We start from the raw sequence: 20,634 nt of genomic DNA, 5'->3' as shown, positions 1-20,634 counted from the left end.
ACCCCAAGTCCAGCACCCTGAGGCTGTACGCTAAGCGGAAGGAAGGAGGCCGGGAACTGGTGAGTGTCAGCACCACAGTCCAGGATGAGACAACAAACATCCACGAAGACATCAGTAAGATGGCCCCAACCGACCACGTGCTCAGTGAATACCTCAGGCAGCAGAAACCCAAGAATGAGGAGGAAGAGGAGGAACCATCATGGAAGGACAGGCCCCTGCACGGTATGTACCACCGGCAGATAGAGGAGGTGGCTGATACCCAGAAATCCTACCAGTGGCTGGACAAAGCTGGACTGAAAGACAGCACAGAGGCACTAATCATGGCAGCACAGGAATAAGCTCTGAGCACAAGATCCATAGAGGCTGGGGTCTATCACACCAGGCAAGACCCCAGGTGCAGGCTGTGTAAAGATGCTCCAGAGACAATCCAGCACATAACAGCAGGGTGCAAGATGCTAGCAGGCAAGGCAAACATGGAACGCCATAACCAAGTGGCCGGCATAGTGTACAGGAACATCTGTGCCGAGTATAACCTGGAAGTCCCGAGGTCAAAATGGGAGACGCCCCCAAGGGTGATGGAGAATGACCGAGCTAAGATCCTGTGGGACTTCCAGATACAGACGGACAAAATGGTGGTGGCTAACCAACCGGACATAGTGGTGCTAGACAAACAGAAGAAGACGGCCGTAGTGATCGATGTAGCGGTTCCCAATGACAGCAACATCAGGAAGAAGGAACACGAGAAGCTGTTTCTTTACCACACAGGTGTGGGTACTGCAGGTGCAGTGAATGCTTAAATTGTACTGATTAGAATATACTGGACATTCAATGCTAAGATTCAGCGCACTGTAGTAGCAATGTGCCTCCACCTTTTTTAGCAAGGTATATCGTTTTAACTTTTTTTTCGTCACAGACACAGCGGTGTGAGGTAGTTAGCACACAATTTGGCCATGTAGAAAGCATCGTTTCTTTGGAACGCATCATCACTGTTCATAAGAGTTTAACTTAATCAAACCTCATTTTACGGATCTACGTGGCTCCTCACCACTAGCTGATTCATCATTTTTATTTAAATATCTGAATTTTCGGAATGGTGACCCAAGCGGGACACAGATGCTGCGAGTTTTAACGCACCAGAATGCCGCAAATATAAATAAAAGCCTGACTATCCCGAGAGCCTAGCCGCAGCGGCGCCTTTCTTTCAAACGGATGCCTGCAGGTGCGTTGAAGCCGACTCTGCTACCCGCACAGAGCGTTTTTGACAGTCGGGATTCGTTTATGCAATAGAGAAAAACAACAATACAGCGTGTTTCTCTGCTCCAAGACATCCGTGGTCCTTTCACACGGTAAGCATGTCTATTATACCCAGCGCATAAATGTCTGTATGTCAGCGCTGATTATTCAAACCCTGTTTAAAATGTGAGACATGTGTTGTCCAAAAACATTTCCTCTAAATTTGCAAAGTTACTGATTTAAAAATATATATTTTCAAATTTGTACATATGATAGACTCTTGAGCATATTTATATAGCTAAATTCACAATGGTATAACCATGCTGAATAAAAGAGGCCCAAGCACCAATGCACTCTAATGCCTCTGAACTGTATGTTGATAAGTGCATGAAGTATACCTCTACCTCTACAGCTGAAAACAGTTTGTATCCACACTTTGAGGGTCTGCTGAATTGTTTTTAAAGAAACATTTTAATTGAAGGAAAGGCAAAAAATTGGAATGAATTTTATGTGACTGTTCATATTAAATCCAACAACAAGTGAAAATCCAAAACCGGCTCCAATCCTTTGTATTAATGATCCCCCCTCCCTTCTGTGTGTGTGTGTGTGTGTGTGTGTGTGTGTATGCCTTAGAAGTTAAATAATACAATAGCCATACTTAAAAAAACATTGAATTTCATTTAGAACTGAGATTCTACGTTGTAAGCAGAAATTTTATGCTCAGCCAGAAGCATGTTTCTCCACTTTCACAATGCTGAGGTGTCAAATCCACAACCCCCAACAGATGGTTTGTTACACGCGGGTGTGAAGGGCACACTTTACTTACACAGCCTCACACACTATAGATTTTTAAAGTTTTTAGGTGCAGTGGTTTATCCACAGATGTAACTTCTACTTTTGATAAAGATCACTCCACCTGCATATTTCTTAAGAAGTTAAACATCTTTATTAAGCTCTTATTTATAAATGTCTACACAGTAATAGACACCGTGTGCTCTGTGACATTATAGTCTTCTACTTCTGCTTCCATTGATTTGCATTTTAAACTCCCAGCCTTTCAGGTTGTTTAAAAACCTTAATTTAATCCAACTGAAATGTTGCTGAACTCTGATGGACGTGTCTTTTAATCTTGTCAACAAACTCTGCCATTTATCAACTTGTAAAATGTTCCCTCTGCTTCTGTTGCACATCTCCCCCGACACTCTCTGCTTCACCTGTCAGGTTGTTGAACGGCTTATATTTCTAACATTTTGTGATGTAAAAGTGAACCTGTCACGGTCCTGGGTCTCCTGACCCAGCGTTTTTAGTTCTTTGTGATTTTTGTACTATTGTACTTGTGTGTGTGATTTATTCTATGGCTTCTAGTTTTGATCCCTTGCCCTTCAGGTCTCTCTGTGTCCCCTCTGTTCTGTGTAATTGTGTGTCTTTGCATGTTTGAGTTTCTTGTTTTCTGTCACTCTGCATTGTGCATTATGTTCTCATGGTTGGTCTTTTGTTCCTCCCTCTAGTCTAGTCTCTTGTGTTCCAAGCTGAGTATTTCCCTCTGTGTATTTTGGTTCTTAAACCTCTGCCTTATGGTTTATGTCTCTGTGTTTCTTAGTTGCTGTCTCCACTGTGTCAAGTTCGCGTCTCTGTGTGATACTTCCTGTTTTACTTTGATGGTCCGTGTCTTATGTGAATGCGTCCTGCTTTGCTTGTCTCGTCAGTCCTGATTTCTCCCAGCTGTGCCCTCCTTCTGTGTCTCATTCCCCTCGTTACTTCCCAGTGTATTTAAACCCTGTGTTTCTCTGAGTCAGTGTCGCATTGTCCCTCATGCTGTGTGTGATTCTCCCTGTGTCTTCTGGTGTGTGTTATAATTAGCTTTTCCCAGTTTAGTTTTGTATTGCTTGTGTTCTGTTTTCCAGCAATAAAGCTGTGCTTTTGAGTTCAAGTTCTGTCCCCGTGAGTTTGCATTTGGGTCCAATCCCTGCCTGCCACACAGCCAAAACATGACAGAACCATGTGGCTTTTTTATTTTCTGTGTGATGGGATGACTTAAGACACAAGTTATTTAAACAATTATAAATGCCAGTGTGATGGCCATAGTACTTTATGTGGGCCAAATATGTTAAGGATAATGTTTATCAATGTAAAATTGCAAAGAACTTTTGGATGGATTATAACATCTTGTAAACAGTTACCTCAGAACCTGAAGGTAAAACTTTCCACAGTACTTCCACTTAAGTAAGTAACTAAACACATAAACTCACCCTTACCAATAATCCACTGCTCCTTGAAAAAAGTAGCACAAACAGACAACTGACTCAGCAATGATGAGTAGAGCTACCCGAGGCCGAGACTCAAGCAGAAGAAAATTAAAAGTTGTTTTTCTTTTTTATTAAAATATGTTTAATAATTCAACAAGACCCACACCTTCAACACATGTACATTCAAATTTTGGATCAGACTAACATTGCTGTTGTTCAATAGTTTTTATCCAAGTCATTTTATGACCTTTATGTTTCCAGCTGATAAGGACAATTACTGCATTTCAAATGCGCGTCCAAAGGCTTTAAACATTTAAACTTTGTAACGACAGCATCAAACTACAGAGCATTGATTTTTACTAAAATTCAAAATTTTCAGATGAAAATTTGGCTGCTTTTTTTTCACTGTAACACCCCCCTCAGTGCCAAATTTGTGATATTCTTGGAGATTCATTTTTTTTAATATTTATGCTTTTGGAGTGAGGGTATCTAATACGCACGTTGTCACTGTGTTTTTGTACTACCAGCTGTGAGGGCTCTGCTTTTACTTTGAGCAGTCTGTTTTTATTTTGTCTCGTGAGTGTGTGTTTTTCAAACGAGATCCTCGTCAGTTTGATTTTGTTACCACAAACTTTGTGTAAAGTTCACAACAGAGGTAAAAAGATTTAAACACACCAGTTTAAGGAGGCAGGGGTTGGACCAGCTGCACAGGACAGGTGAAGCAGAGAGTGTCGGGGGAGATGTGCAACAGAAGCAGAGGGAACATTTTTACAAGTTGATAAATGGCAGAGTTTGTTGACAAGATTAAAAGACACGTCCATCAGAGTTCAGCAACATTTCAGTTGGATTAAATTAAGGTTTTTAAACTACACAGGGTTTATTTTCTCTGATATAGGTATCATATTGAACATGTCAGTGATGGAAGAAAGAAGGAGTATAAAGAAAAATAGTAAATGTGTGTCTAATTAAACTGTTCCTGTGAACCTTAAATCATCCTTTGGAAGATGGCGCCAGCAGTATGCACGGCGACACGTCCGTCAACTCTGCTAGCTTTGCTTTGGCTTTGCTGGCCTTATCCTTTTCTATTTTATCTCAAAATGCCCTCGCTCTGCGTGTGTACAATCGCCAGTTACTCTTAGAAATCAAAGCATCGTATGACCTGGCTCTTAAACAAACGGAGACAGGAGATGATTATGGGCCTCCTCCACCACTTTTTGAGCCCTGTATCCCGGCTTATCTGTGCCAACACTCCTACACCACTTCCTGGAAGAAGCGCCCGAGGAAACGAGGAAAGCGGGCTGGTACACTCATCAAAGTCCGAGCTCTTCTCCGTGCTTCTCGTGGAGCTACTGGACCAGCAGAGTGCATCTTTAGATGGATCCTGCCTGTTGTCCCTGGAGCCCCCACGACACTTGATCCCCGGCTCTCAGCATTCTATTTCCCTAAGCGGCCTCGGACCCGTGGATGTGGTGTGGACCACAGAAATCTTCGCACACTTAACCGAGCTCGAACATCTGATGTTAGGATCCACACACTCCAAATGGCTTTACTAAATGTAAGATCATTAGCAAACAAGACGTTTGTATTAAACGACTTCCTAAAGTCACAACAGTTGGACTTTCTGTTTCTGACAGAAACATGGCTTCAACCCGGTGAGTCTGTAGCTTTTTCGGAACTGGTCCCTCCTAATTTCTCATTCTTCAGCCTCCCTCGGTCCTCTGGTGGGGGGGAGGCTTAGCCACCGTGTTCAACGCTCGATTTCATTGCCATCAAACATTCCAGCATGACTCATTTTCTAGTTTTGAACTCCAGCTGTTTGAGTTACACCTGAACTCTGCTGCGCCTTTGCTGTGTGCCCTCATATACCGCCCTCCCAAGTTTAACAAGGATTTTATTAAAGAGTTTTCAGGTTTTGTGGCTGGAATCGTTCTTAAATTTGACCGTTTTTTAATCCTTGGTGATTTTAGCATCCATGTTTGCTGTGACTCTAAACTTTTGGTCAAGGACTTTTTAAATATTATTGACTCTTTTAACTTGACCCAGTGGGTTACTGGTCCCACGCATGAAAAAGGTCACACACTGGACTTGGTGCTCTCCCACGGGCTGGATGTGTGCATCACGGAAATATCCGAGTCTTTCTCCTGTGTGCTCAGCTGTCTTAGAGCAGTTTGATCCCGTCTCCCTTAAGGACTTGACCGCGGTAGTTAGTAACCTAAGATCATCACACTGCCCCTCTGATTGTCTCCCTCCAAGCTTGCTTAAAAGCACTTTTAATACTGTCGGGCCTTTCATCCTGAGATTAATTAATACGTCCCTTGCTACAGGCTGCGTCCCATCATGCTTTAAACAAGCTGTAGTTCAGCCTCTTCTTAAAAAACAAAACCTGGACCCAACTGTTCTGTCCAACGACAGGCCTATCTCAAAGCTTCCTTTTCTATCCAAAGTCTTGGAGAAAGTGGTCTACTTACAGTTGCAGGCCCACCTTGATTTTAATATGATCTCTGAAAAATTTCGATCTGGTTTTAAATCACTACATAGCACTGAGACGGCACTTTTAAGGGTTTTTAACGATATTCTTTTAACTCTGGACTCTGGCAGCCCTGCTGCCCTTTTATTGTTGGACTTGTCAGCAGCTTTTGACACGGTCGACCATGACATCCTGTTATCACGGCTAGAATTTCATGCTGGCCTAAAAGGATCTGCCCTACAGTGGTTTCGGTCCTGTTTGTCAGAAAGGTTTTTCATGTCTCTTAAATACGGTGTACCTCAAGGCTGTATTTTGGGTCCTGCCCTGTTCGCACTCTATTTGTTGCCATTGGGCTCCATCTTCTCGCGGTACAGCATTTCATTTCACTGTTTTGCTGATGATTTGCAGATTTATCTACCTTTAAAAGCAGGGTCAGACCATCCCCAGCTCTCATTACACTGCCTTGACGATGTCAAACAGTGGTTGTCATTACATTTTTTAAAGCTAAATGAAAATAAAACTGAGGTTGTCATTTTTGGCAACTTTAATCATATCGACAGCACTCTGGGCCCCCTTTCCTCGTATTGTAAAACACATGTAAAAAACCTCGGTGTCTACATTGATGGTTCTTTTAAATTGAATAAGCAGGTGAGTGCAGTAGTTCAGTCCTGCTTTGTTCAGTTAATGCAGCTGGCCAAGGTAAAGCCATACCTCCCGGCTAACGTCTTTAAGTGTGTTATTCACCTTTTTCTTACTTGCAGATTAGACTACTGCAATTCATTGTATTATGGTCTAGATCAGGCCTCCATTCAACGTCTTCAGATGGTCCAAAATGCAGCTGCTCGCCTGCTAACTGGTACCAAACGGAGAGAGCATATAACTCCAGTTTTAGCTTCTCTACACTGGCTTCCTGTCTCCTACAGGATCCAATTTAAACTTCTACTTTTTGTTTTTAAGTCTCTTAATGCCCGAGCCCCTCCTTACCTGTCTGAGCTCCTCTCTGCCTATGCTCCAGGAAAAACCACGAGGTCTAGCTCAAAACTAATGCTGTCCATCCCACGGACTAATCTCAAATCCCGTGGCGATGGAGCCTTCTCTGTGGCAGGTCCCAGACTTTGGAATAGTCTCCCCTTAAATATTAGATCTGCACAAACACTTGAGCAATTTAAATCATTACTAAATACACATTTCTATGCCCTGGCTTTTAACACACTATGACCCAAGCATTTTGGTCTTATTTGAATTAGTTTAGTTATTGTTTTAATTCTTTTATTGTCCTATTATTGTTTTTTATTGTTATTATTGTATTACATTGTTGCCTTTTAATACCATTTTTATATTGTTAAGCACTTTGTGCAGCATCGGCTGTTTGAAATGTGCTATATAAATTAATTTGACCTTTGACCTTGACCTTTAATATGTTCAGTGTTACAAACTTGAAGAAGCACAGAAAAGATCATCAGACATTAATCTAATCAGTTTTCAGCCTTCATTCATATTGAAATCTTTCCTGCTAGACCGAAGTGCAGCGTTTGATACCGTTGGCCATAACATTTTATTACAGTTATTATTAAATGGAGAGTCCTCTTCACACACACACTGAGGTTAATTATGAAGCTCCACAGGCTTCTGTGCAAAGACCAGTTCTGTTTACATAAACATGCTTTAGAAGGCATAGCATACATTTTCACTGCTATGCAGATGATACCCACTTTTACTGGTTAAACTGCCGGGATGTCTTAGATACACAAGAGCTTTAATTTTCTGCTTCTAAGTTCAGATAAAACCGAGGTTATTGTAACGGGGCATAAAAATCTTAGAAACACTGTGGCTAACAAGATGCTTACTCTGGACGGCATTGCCTTGAGCCGTCTGTTGTAGTGATTTGGCACATTATAAGTAAAATTGAAGCACACAAACCCATCACACAACATCAACATTTATTTATATACAAAAATAAAAAAAATTTTTACAGAAAAGAATTGTAACTTCATATTTTATTATCATCCGCCTGATTGAGCCCCTCTTTGTCTTCATTTTCAGCTCCCTGGCGTACTTGGTGGCTGAGCTGTTTGCCTTATCATGGCGTAAGTGCATATTATGACCCCCTCTGCTGGAGGACAGGAGGGGAGTAACATACACGAGCCCTCACATGAAAAACTGGGTAAAATAAAGGGTTTTTTGCGACCTTCAAACAGAAAACCAACAGGACTGTTCAACAGACAACTGGGCAGCCAATTAACACATAATGCATTAATACAGACGGAGCTAAAAGCTAAAGTTTGACTTCAAGATTCAAGATTCAAAGTGTTTATTGTCATGTGTCACAAGAGAAAAGGCATTTCTTTGTGCAATGACATTCTTTCTTTGCTGTCCACCCACAGATGCCAATTAATATATACAATAGAAATAGAACATATAAATACGAATGGTACAAATAAATAGCGGAAGACAGAAAAGGAGACAAAATATGGAGATTTGAAACTAGATCTTGTTTTAACATATGGCATAGAAACTGAACATTTAACAGTGTTTCCTGAAAACCCTCTCCTGTCTGATCATTTCCTGATAACATTTACATTTACAATAATTGATTACACAGCAGTGGAGAGTAGACTTTATCACAGTAGATGTCTTTCTGAAAGCGCTGTAACTAAGTTTAAGAATATAATCCACCCACTGTTATCATCTTCAATGCCCTGTACCAACACAGAGCAGAGCAGCTATCTGAACACTACTCCAACAGAGGTCGATCATCTTGTTAATAATTTTACCTCCTCACTACGTACGACTCTGGATACTGTAGCTCCTGTGAAAACTAAGGTCTCTAATCAGAAGTACCTGACTCCGTGGTATAATTCTCAAACACGTAGCCTAAAGCAGACGACTCGTAAGCTGGAGAGGAAATGGCGTGTCACAAATTTAGAGGATCATCATTTAGCCTGGAGAAATAGTTTGCTGCTTTATAAGAAAGCCCTCCGCAAAGCCAGAACATCTTACTATTCATCACTGATTGAAGAAAATAAGAACAACCCCAGGTTTCTCTTCAGCTCTGTAGCCAGGCTGACAAACAGTCAGAGCTCTGTTGAGCCAACCATCCCTTTAACGTTAACTAGTAATGACTTCATGAACTTCTTCACAAATAACATTTTAATCATTAGAGAAAAAATGACCAATAATCATCCCACAGATGTAATATTATCTACAGCTACTCTTAGTACCATTGATGTTAAGTTAGACTCTTTTCCTCCAATTGATCTTTCTGAGTTAACTTCAATAATTACTTCCTCCAAACCATCAACGTGTCTTTTAGACCCCATTCCTACAAAACTGCTCAAAGAAGTCCTGCCATTGATTAATTCTTCGATCTTAAATATGATCAACCTATCTCTAATAATCAGCTATGTACCACAGGCCTTCAAGCTGGCTGTAGTTAAACCTTTACTCAAAAAGCATCTCTAGACCCAGCAGTCTTAGCTAATTATAGGCCAATCTCCAACCTTCCTTTCATATCAAACATCCTTGAAAGAGTAGTTGTCAAACAGCTAACAGATCATCTGCAGAGGAATGGTTTATTTGAAGAGTTTCAGTCAGGTTTCAGAGCTCATCACAGCACAGAAACAGCTTTAGTGAAGGTTACAAATGATCTTCTTATGGCCTCTGACAGTGGACTCATCTCTGTGCTTGTCCTGCTAGACCTCAGTGCAGCGTTCGATACTGTCGACCATAATATCCTATTAGAGCGATTAGAACATGCTGTAGGTGTTACAGGTACTGTGCTGCAGTGGTTTGTATCATATCTATCTAATAGACTCCAGTTTGTGCATGTAAATGGAGAGTCCTCTTCATACACTGAGGTTAATTATGGAGTTCCACAGGGTTCAGTGCTAGGACCAATTCTGTTTACATTATACATGCTTCCCTTAGGCAGCATCATTAGAAGACATAGCATACATTTACACTGCTATGCAGATGACACCCAGCTCTATCTGTCCATGAAGCCAGATAACACACACCAATGAGTTAAACTGCAGGAATGTCTTAAAGACATAAAGACCTGGATGGCCGCTAACTTTCTGCTTCTTAATTCAGATCAAACTGAGGTTATTGTACTCGGCCCTGAAAATCTTAGAAATATGGTATCTAAGCAGATTCTTACTCTGGATGGCATTACCTTGGCCTCCAGTAACACTGTGAGGAACCTTTGAGTCATTTTTGACCAGGACATGTCCTTCAATGCACATATTAAACAAATATGTAAGACTGCTTTCTTCCATTTGTGCAACATCTCTAAAGTTAGAAATATCCTGTCTCAGAGTGACGCTGAAAAACTAGTTCATGCATTTATTACTTCCAGGCTGGACGACTGTAATTCATTATTATCAGGAAGTCCTAAAAACTCCCTGAAAAGCCTTCAGTTAATCCAAAATGCTGCAGCAAGAGTCCTGACAGGGACTAGAAAGAGAGAGCAGGTTTCTCCTGTACTGGCTTCCCTTCATTGGCTTCCTGTTAAATCCAGAATTCAAAATCCTGCTCCTCACATACAAGGTCTTAAATAATCAGGCCCCATCTTATCTTAATGACCTTGTAGTACCATATCACCCTATTAGAGCACTTCGCTCTCGCTCTGCAGGCCTACTTGTTGTTCCTAGAGTATTTAAAAGTAGAATGGGAGGCAGAGCCTTCAGTTTTCAGGCCCCTCTTCTGTGGAACCAGCTTCCAGTTTGGATTCGGGAGACAGAAACTATCTCTACTTTTAAGATTAGGCTTCAAACTTTCCTTTTTGCTAAAGCATATAGTTAGGGCTGGACCAGGTGACCCTGGATCCTCCCTTAGTTATGCTGCAATAGACGTAGGCTGCCGGGGGATTCCCATGATGCATTGAGTTTTTCCTTTCCAGTCACCTTTCTCACTCACTATGTGTTAACAGACCTCTCTGCATTGAATCATATCTGTTATTAACCTCTGTCTCTCTTCCACAGCATGTCTTTATCCTGTCTTCCTTCTCTCACCCCAACCGGTCACAGCAGATGGCCCCGCCCCTCCCTGAGCCTGGTTCTGCCGGAGGTTTCTTCCTGTTAAAAGGGAGTTTTTACTTCCCACTGTCGCCAAAGTGCTTGCTCATAGGGGGTCATATGATTGTTGGGTTTTTCTCTGTATCTATGAAGCACCTTGAGGCGACTTTTGTTGTGATTTGGTGCTATATAAATAAAATTGAATTGAATTGAATTGAATAGAAATCAAGACCCTGGACGGACTCATATCTGGTTCTCCGACCCCTTATTTGATTAAGAGGAGAGTGGCCTCACAAACTGAAATTGATCTATTAACTACTGCCCAAGCAGAGAAGCTCATTTTAAAATCCCGTAGTAGGTTGTGCGAAGAGGGAGATAAACCGTCCAAATTATTAGCTAGCCAGCTCCGCCAAAAAGCAGCATCCCGTGTTATTTCACAACTTATCTTATCAGATGGCTCATCAACTGAGGATCATCAAGCTATTAACAACCATTTTAGAGAGTTCTATGCTAAATTATATTCCTCAGATTCAGCACCAGCTCAAAATAAGTTTGACGCTTGTTTTTTCTAATCTGAATATTCCTATAATTGACTCTGACTCGAAAGAACAATTGGAACAAAGTCTGACACTGGAGGAAATTAAAAATGCAATAATGTCCCTTCAGAGTGGAAAAGCCCCTGGTCCGGATGGGTTTCCAACTGATTTTTATAAGAAATTTATGGACAAACTTGCCCCTCTTCTTCTCTTGGTTTACTCGGAAGCAAGAGAGAATAACATTCTTCCGCCTACGCTTCGGCAGGCGTCTATTACACTCTTATTAAAGAAGAATAAGGACCCCCGAGATTGCTCATCCTATAGACCAATCAGCTTAACAAACTGTGATGGCAAAGTGTTCTCAAAAGCCATTGCACTCCGACTTGAGAAAATTCTTCCTCATATTATTTCGGGGGACCAGACTGGGTTTGTCCAGGGTAGACAATCCTGTTTTAACCTGAGACGATTGTTTAATATCATCTATATTGAGGCTGATACTAGGGCTGGGCCATATTATACCGTTCACGGTAATACCAGTACAATGCTAGGCAATGATAAGAAAATGAAATATCGCGATAGAATATGGGTAAAACGCGCATGCGCAGTGCCGAAAAAGCACGGCGGTAACGGAGAATGAGAATGGGGAAAGCAGATTGTTGAGTGAAACGGATGAACCAGAATTAGTTTGTAAAAATGGTTCAACTTAACTGGTTTGGTGTTTGTCCGTCAGATACACAACAAAGCACATTTTTTTGTAGAACATGCAAGCGGGCCGTCGTTATTGCCGTATTTGTCGGACTAAGGTGCTCGTAAATCTGGGAGTAATCTGGGTCCTAAACTCCGTCCTTTAAGGTCCCAAAGTCAAACGAACATCACTGAGAGTTAAAAACTGTCTAAATTCTTCCATCTTTAATAAAACGATCAGCATTGCTGCTTTACCAGGTGTAACTATGAAGTTTAACATCCAGGCATCCATGAAAACAGAATTCATTACATTTAACGGAGTTAGAAGTTAGCAGGAAGTTAGCTCGCTAGATTCGCTAGTTACCTAAGCATGATATAGCATGTTCTGACTGAAAGACTTCTGGAAAAAAAAATCAAACGTACAGCTCTGCTATCACTTCCAACATAAATGAAGACCGAAAACTAAACAGCAGTGACGTTTGTAGAGTTACTGAAGTTGGACTAGCTGGTATTTAATGATGTGCTACGTGATCGCTAGCGACACAGCTATGTTAGCATAACATAAACAGTGAAGCTGGAGGATGAACGCTAACACTTTTCCCCTCGATAAAAGTTAACGTGAAGGTTCCTGATGGTTAGAGACAAATGCAATAGCACGGCAGGATGCTGTAAACGGACCAAACTTCAGTCAGGAGAACAACTGAGATAATCCATCCACAATACGAGGTTAGTGATTAATATACTGCAACAACATGGGAATAGAGCAGCTGTGATAGAATACAGCATTATTGAATCAATGGTACAGACGTGGAGGAAGCAAGAAGAATGAGTTGAATAAAGTTTGATTTATCTGACTGCTTTGTTTCGCTTAATGTGCCTTATAATCCCGTGCAGCTTATGGTCCGAGAAATACATATTTGACTTTTTTATTTGGCACACTGCAGTTTAATGTAGCAAAGCACCTCTTTTTAACTTCAGTAGAGCTTGTAAAAACTTATACATGGTTATGCTCCGGATATGTCAGCCCATTTCTACTGGAAATGCCTTTTGGTTAAACTTTCAGCAAGGAATTTACTTTTACACTGTTAAATGTTTATATAGCTTTAATGCACATAAAAAAAACAGCTGCTTGTTTAAGTAAAATAAATGGATGGGGTTTTTTGCGCTAGTGAAGTTGTGGAGTTGTATTTTGTCTCGCAGAAATTATATCGTCAGTTATATCGTTATCGCAAATTTTCAAATATATATCGTGATATATATTTTTGGCCATATCGCCCTGCCCTAGCTGATACTCCATGCCCAGAAGCAGTAATATCACTTGACGCTGAAAAGGCGTTTGATCGGATTGAGTGGGATTATCTTTTTCACACACTTTGGAGGTTTGGTTTTGGTCCTAACTTTATTCATTGTATCAAGCTCATTTACACTAATCCGACTGCTTCAGTCTATACCAACGGTATCTCATCAGAACCTTTTCCTCTTCACAGAGGGACCAAGCAGGGGGATCCAGTGAGTCCACTACTTTTTGTTTTAGCTATAGAGCCACTTGCAATAGCTCTTAGAAGCAATAATGGTATACAAGGTATCTCACGTGGTGGCATAACTCACACTGTCTCACTGTATGTGGACGATCTGTTGTTATATGTAACAAATCCAATCACATCTACCCCTGAAATCCTCAGAGTCTTATAGGAATTTGGAAGCATATCTGGATACAAACTAAATTTAGCTAAAAGTGAATACTTCCCCATTAGTAATAATGCAGGAGAATACCCCAATCTGCCATTTAAGTTGTCTACCGAGTCCCTTACATATCTGGGTGTAGAAGTCACCAAATCCTATTACAGTCTGTTTAAAAGTAACCCCACTCCTCTGTTGGAACAGTGCAAACAAGATGTTAAAAGATGGTCTATTTTACCATTATCTCTCATTGGGAGAGCCAATTCTGTGAAGATGAATATTGTGCCAAAATTTCTATATTTATTTCAGGCGTTACCTGTTTACATACCACAGTCTTTTTTTCATGTCATTTAGCCGAATGATTTCTTCGTTTATATGGAATAATAAAACGCCTCGTATAAGAAAAGAATTTATGGAAAGACCTTAAAATATAGGTGGGCTCTCACTGCCAAACCTGCGCACATATTATTGGGTGGCGAATCTCAATACCATCTCTCTATGGCTAAAGGATTGGGATGATCAGATCCCTGCGTGGCTACAGATTGAAAGGGTCACAAGCAGGCCCCATTCACTCCCAGCTTGTTAAAGATAACATAATTGTTACTCAATCGCTACGCATTGTAAATCAGTTTAAAAAACATCTGGGTATTCAGAGTATTTCTATTCACTCTCCAATAATACGTAACCATCTTTTTCAACCATCCTTAATGGACAATGGCTTCAAAATTTGGTAGACAGGGGCATTCACAGTATTGATGATTTGTATATTAATGATACGTTTGCTAGCTTTGAACAACTATCTCGAAAATTTGGTCTGACTAATAACCATTTCTTGCGATACTTGCAAATCAGAGATTTTATACGTAAAAAGGTTGCTAATTTTCCTACTCTCCCCCCTCCTTCCTGTTTGGATTCTATGCTAAGGGTCAATGAGATGAAAAAAGGCAGAATATTGTTTATTTACTCACATATCATGGACAGTTGTAACCTGTCTATTTCATACATTCGAGAACAGTGGGAGAATGATTTGGGTGCCCAGCTGTCTGACGAAGAGTGGGATATGGCTCTTACCAGGGTCCATTCGTCTTCTGTATGTTCAAGACACTCCCTAATACAATAGTGTTACACAGGTTACATTTTTCAAAAGCTAAACTAGCAAAAATATTTCCGAACATAGACCCATCGTGTGATAGATGCAAACAGACTCCAGCTACTTCCCTTCATATGTTTTGGTCCTGTCTGAAAATTATTCCTTTCTGGTCATCATTTTTTGAAGTCATCTCTAAAGCCTATGCCTATAACATCTCGCCTTGCCCCTTGGTGGCAATTTTTGGTTGTTTTTCTGGTATCGCGACTTCTGTTCCCCCTGCCCATTTACAGAGGGTCATTGCCTTTTTGTCATTATTAGCGAGACGCCTGATTTTATTTAAATGGAAGTCTACTACTGCTCCATCGCACCACCACTGGATAAGGGATGTTATGCAAAATGTCAAACTGGAAAAAATCAGATGTACTCTCAACGGATCCATCGGCAAATTCCACACAACATGGGACCCTCTGTTAACATACGTCAACAATCTACCTGGTCGGGAACTGGGGTCCGTTCTTCGTACCTCGCTAAGTAAGTTAGCTGGATTTGATTGTTGACGATTTCGCGTGATCTTGGATCGTTCGGTTCTCCGAAGCTCATCCGGGACTTGCTGTCATAGCAACAGATCCGTAAGCTTAAACCTGCTTGGGAGCAGGCTTATTTTATGTAAACAGGATTAGATCGCGGCCACTCAGGTATGTCCGCTTCATTTATACGAAAGCAACAGCGATATTTTTCCACTGTTTTTCCATAAATAAATATTATCAATGTAACTAAAGATAATGCAGTATTTGATTCTTTTATTGATTTCATACAGATACATACAGGTCATTTCCTAAAAAAAAGGGAAATGTACTATTAATCATTCTATTTCGTGTATTTGATTATTCCAGATGTAATTCATATTTTAGAGTAGTAATAGTAAATTACTTCGTGTAATCAAGATGAGAGACCACGGCTATAAAAGCGAAGGTGGATTTGGGAAGTCTGTCGCAGCCATGTCCTGTCCGTTTGTACGCGAGCAACCCATTGCGGAAGGTGCAAGATTGATAAGGAGAGTTTTCAGAATTCAGCGTATATTGCGGGATAGACAGGATCCTTTAGCTCAGCGCGACAGTGTGCTCATAGAGAGATATCGATTTTCCCGTGAGGGTATTATTTACTTAACCAACTAGTTGACGAGGGGGTGCAGAACCACCACCTGTCTTTTTTTGCTCTGCCCTTTTCTTGGTTGCTGTTATAAACAAACAAACAGATTATTTCAGGGTCTCTTTTCAAGAGACTAAAAGCAATATAAGTGATAAATATTACCATTCTGTAAAATATTCTTATATTTCACTTTTACTTGTTCCCATGTTGTAGTGGGTCCTGTTGTGGCTCTAATGTGAAAGAGGATATAATGTAATATAATATAATAAATTTACCCTACCGCCTACTGGTGTTGGCCAGAGGGGCCGGTGGCGCGATATGGCAGCCTCGCTTCTGTCAGTCTGCCCCAGGGCAGCTGTGGCTACAACCATAGCTTGCCTCCACCAGTGTGTGAATGTGAGAGTGAATGAATAGTGTCATTGTAAAGCGCTTTGGGTGCCTTGAAAAGCGCTATATGAATCCAATCCATTATTATTATTGTTGTTATTAAATTACTTGTGAGTTTAATTTGTCAGCAACTTTCTGCCAGCCCTCTCTCCTTGCTTTTGCAGCCTTTGCAGTGTTCCCTTGCGTTTTAATTAAACTCTGAAACTCCTAAAATCCCTCAATCAAGAGTTCTTGCTCTGCTGCCGAAAAATACTGAGCGCGCTCCTTCGACATTTTCGCCGACCAATCAAAGGGTTGCCGATCAATGTTTCTACTATCGATGCGTAGCCCCTTTTAAGCCACCCAGTGATCTCACATTACTTCATCCAGCTGTACTAATCGTCAACAACAGGTGTGTTCGGAGAACCGGAATAGCGAGCTTAAAGTTGGCGCGATGATTTGATCTTGGATGTGTCATTTGATCTTGGATGTAGTAAGCGAGGTACGAAGAACGGACCCCTGGAATCTTGAATGTTTTTGTTTGCCCTAGAACAGTCCTGTAAAAACAATTGAGAGGTGCACCGCCCCCCTTTTTCTTTCTCCCCTGTTGTTGTTGTTGTTGTTGTTGTTGTGGGTTTTTTTGTTTTGTTTTGTTTTTTGTTGTTTGTTTGTTTCCCTTTTCCTGTCTTGGTATTATCTGTCTTTGTGATCTGTGGGGATTGTTGTTTTGTGGTTATCTGTAAAATAATAAGAATGCTATGTATGATAATTGAAAAACTACAAATAAAGTGTTAAAAAAAAAACTTACTACCGGTTAAGTTTAACCTGCAGGCAAGGGTTTACTGGTAGTTTCCCTGATTCCTGTCTATACCAGAACCATTTGTGGTATCTAGGCGGTAACGAACCTAACACTCCGCCTAGGGGGTCCGATCTGAGGTAAGTGGGTTTAGACTCAGTATAACGGGTGGGGTGCTACATTTGCATCATAGATTGTTTAGAAATATTTCTAGAGAAACCGAGTAGATTGCTAGCCAGTGCTCAGTGTTACTCCTCGTACAAGTCACATTGCACAGTAAAATATTTAATTGCAATTTGACCTCAAGGTTCTATTTGTTTCATCTCCTCTGGATGGGGAGGTCGCACAAGTGGCAAGTTTATTACAGAACAAAGAAATTTTTTATCTCATTTGCTCCCAGGTGATGTAGTTTTAGCAGACAGGGGTTTCCTGGTCAAAAATTCCATTCGGAGATGCCAAGCAGAATTAAAGGTTCCAGCATTTACTTGTGGAAAGAAACAGTTAGATCCTGTTGATTTGGAGAATCAACTAGGATACCCACCCCAGCCCGCCGCCTCCCACCAAGGGCAACTCCAGACTTAAACAGAGTCCAGCCCCTCTCCAGGAGACTGGTTCCAGAGCCCAAACCGTGCGTTGAGGTGAGCTCGACTATATATATATAGCCAGTACCTCTAAGCCTCATACAATAACTAAGGTTCCTTACCCACCAAAGAGGTGACATTCCATGTCCCAATTGCTCGTTTAGATAGCAGGGGATCAGCGCGCCGGGGCCTCTGCTCCTGGCCGTCACCTGGTATACATTGCACCCAAACCCCACAGCGCCTCTTGTGGGTGGTGGGCCTGCAGGAGGATGGGCCCGTGTCCCTTTTTCTGGCTGTGCCCAGCCAGGCCCATGGACTAAAGTCCAGCCACCAGATCCCCGCCCTCAGACACCCTCCTATCCCGGGCAGTGGAAACTGTTCACTTGATCTTGAACTCATACGGGTCATAAGAATCCTGTTAAGGAAGTTAAATGGAAAACAGTGGACCTGGTTTTGGAATTGGGAAAATGGACCAGTATTGCATATACATATAGGACACAGGATGGTAAGCCAAACAAAGACCAAGAATCTCAGCTGTGCACAAAAAAAACAAGCTATGGATCTGATCTGAGGCACCCATTCAGGTCGCATTGGCCAGGGGGCCAGTTAGCTGAGCAAAGTTTAGCGTGAACCGTAGTACCGGTAGTACCGAGCCAGCCCCAAGAATTCACTCACCTCTGTTTTTGTTATTAATAATAAGACTTTCATTTTCACTGTGGCCTTGTCACAGAGGTATGTGACTTTACACAATTATAATTTGTCAGTCTATTTTCACTGTTCAGTGAACTGCAGATATAAAGATATACGATAAACTGATCTTGACAAATCTTTGCTATTTGAATGTGATATTTCTGCCCTCAGTTTGCACAGCTCTTCTGCTACTAACTAGTGTGGGGTTTTAATTCCCTCTGCATTAAGTATGAATCTTAACAGAAGGTTCATTCTGGTAGCAGTATTGTGCTGTCTCACAAACATTTATTTCTGTCTCAGAAAGTAGCTAACGTGCATCCACAACACCAACGAGACGCATAGTTCAAAAATAGGCTAGAGACAGTAGTATGAAGAAAATGGTGTTTGGCTTGTTGTTATTAAAAACCACTTTTGTGTTCATTTGCACATTTTAGCTGTTTTTATAATGACTCAGAGTACTTAGACCAAAGAATAAAAGTATAAAATCAACAGATGCTGCCTTCACTGTTTGTCTGTCAGGATGGTGGATAAGAGGTCACAATCATGGACTGTATGAAAGAAGAATATGCACTGCTAATGTTAGAGTATGGGCAGTCTGGATGTTACATTGGCTGACTATACCATCTTGTGGTATAAAGAGGCATTACAATTACAAGAGGAACTTACAGTGAGGTAAAGTGATACAGCAGTTGGACTGATTAAATAAAGTCACCATATCTGTCTTTATAATACTAGTCTAAATAAGCTGGAACAAACATGGACTAAAAGACAGGCAAACCTTTTGGAAACTGAAATCATGATGCAGTCTTAGAATTTCTTTTCCTTTTTGACATCCTAGCTTTGTGTCTCTGTTTTGCAGGAAGCACCACGTTTGCTTATTTTTAATTTGACACAACATTGTTGGAAGATTAGTAAATTACTGCATCTTCTCACGCATTTAGCTGATTAAACTTGTCATATCGTTCAGAAAACTCATGCATGGTTCACCACCAGTCTTGATGCATGTGTCCCAAACTGCTAAACCACCAGCCACCAGAAAAATCATGTCTTGATCCGTCTAGTCCTTGTTCAGGTTTTGGGGTTTTAGCTCTTCTTCCTGTGTGGCTGGTTGTGGGGTCACCACAACAAATGATTTACTTCTGTCTCCAACATCCTGCCTCACACCAACCAGCTGCATGTCCTACATCCATGAATCTTCCTGGAAGATGGCAGCTACTTCTTTAACATCCTTTGTCTTTGTTTGCCACTATCCCTCCTCTACACATGTCCTAATCATCTCAGCCTTACCTCTCTAACATTTATCTCTAAACCTCAAACCTGAGCTGTCCCTCTGATGTACTTTTTAGTCCTGCTCACTCCGAATGAAAAACGCAGTCTTACTCTTGTTGCTATCGTATCACAAATCACCCCGAACATTCATCCACCCTGCCTGCACTCTCTTCTTCACCTATTTTTGTGCACTGTCTGTGTCTTTGGACCTTTGAAATTTGAAGTCGTATGCCTTCACTATCTCTACCTCTTGCATGTTGACTTTTAAACCTGTCACCTTCACATTCACACACATATCCTGACTTGCTCATACTAAATTTCATTGCTCTACTCTCCAGAGCATACCTCCACCTTTCCAGGCTCTCTTCCAACTGCTCCACGCTCTCACTAGATCACAAATCACAATGTGGCCTGCAGTCATCGTAGTCCACAGAGACTCCTGCACGACTTCATGGATGAATCCATCATCGCTGCAAATATGAGCCATTCCTGATGTAATCCCACTCCTACCTTGGACCCATCTGTCACTCCTACTGCATACCTCACCACTTTGTCGTCCTCATACAGGTCCTGCACCACAGATACAAACACAGTAAAGTTCCTTCTGACCTTTTCTATACTTCTCTATCAACGTTCTCAAGGCAAATATCACAACAGTAATACTCTCAGCACAAAGTCAAACCGCTGCTTGCTGATTGTCACTTTTATTCTTACCCTAGCTTCAACAACTCTCTTCCATATCTTCATGTTATGAATCTTCAGGTTAATCCATCTGTGCTACTACAGCTCTGCACATCACGCTTGTTCTTGGAAATTGGTACCAGTACACTAC

This window comes from Perissodus microlepis, chromosome 4, assembly GCF_051167445.1.
Source record: "Perissodus microlepis isolate ML-2025 ecotype Zambia chromosome 4, ASM5116744v1, whole genome shotgun sequence".
In the NCBI taxonomy this organism is placed as follows: Eukaryota; Metazoa; Chordata; class Actinopteri; order Cichliformes; family Cichlidae; genus Perissodus; species Perissodus microlepis.
Note: the sequence above shows the minus strand (reverse complement) of the source record.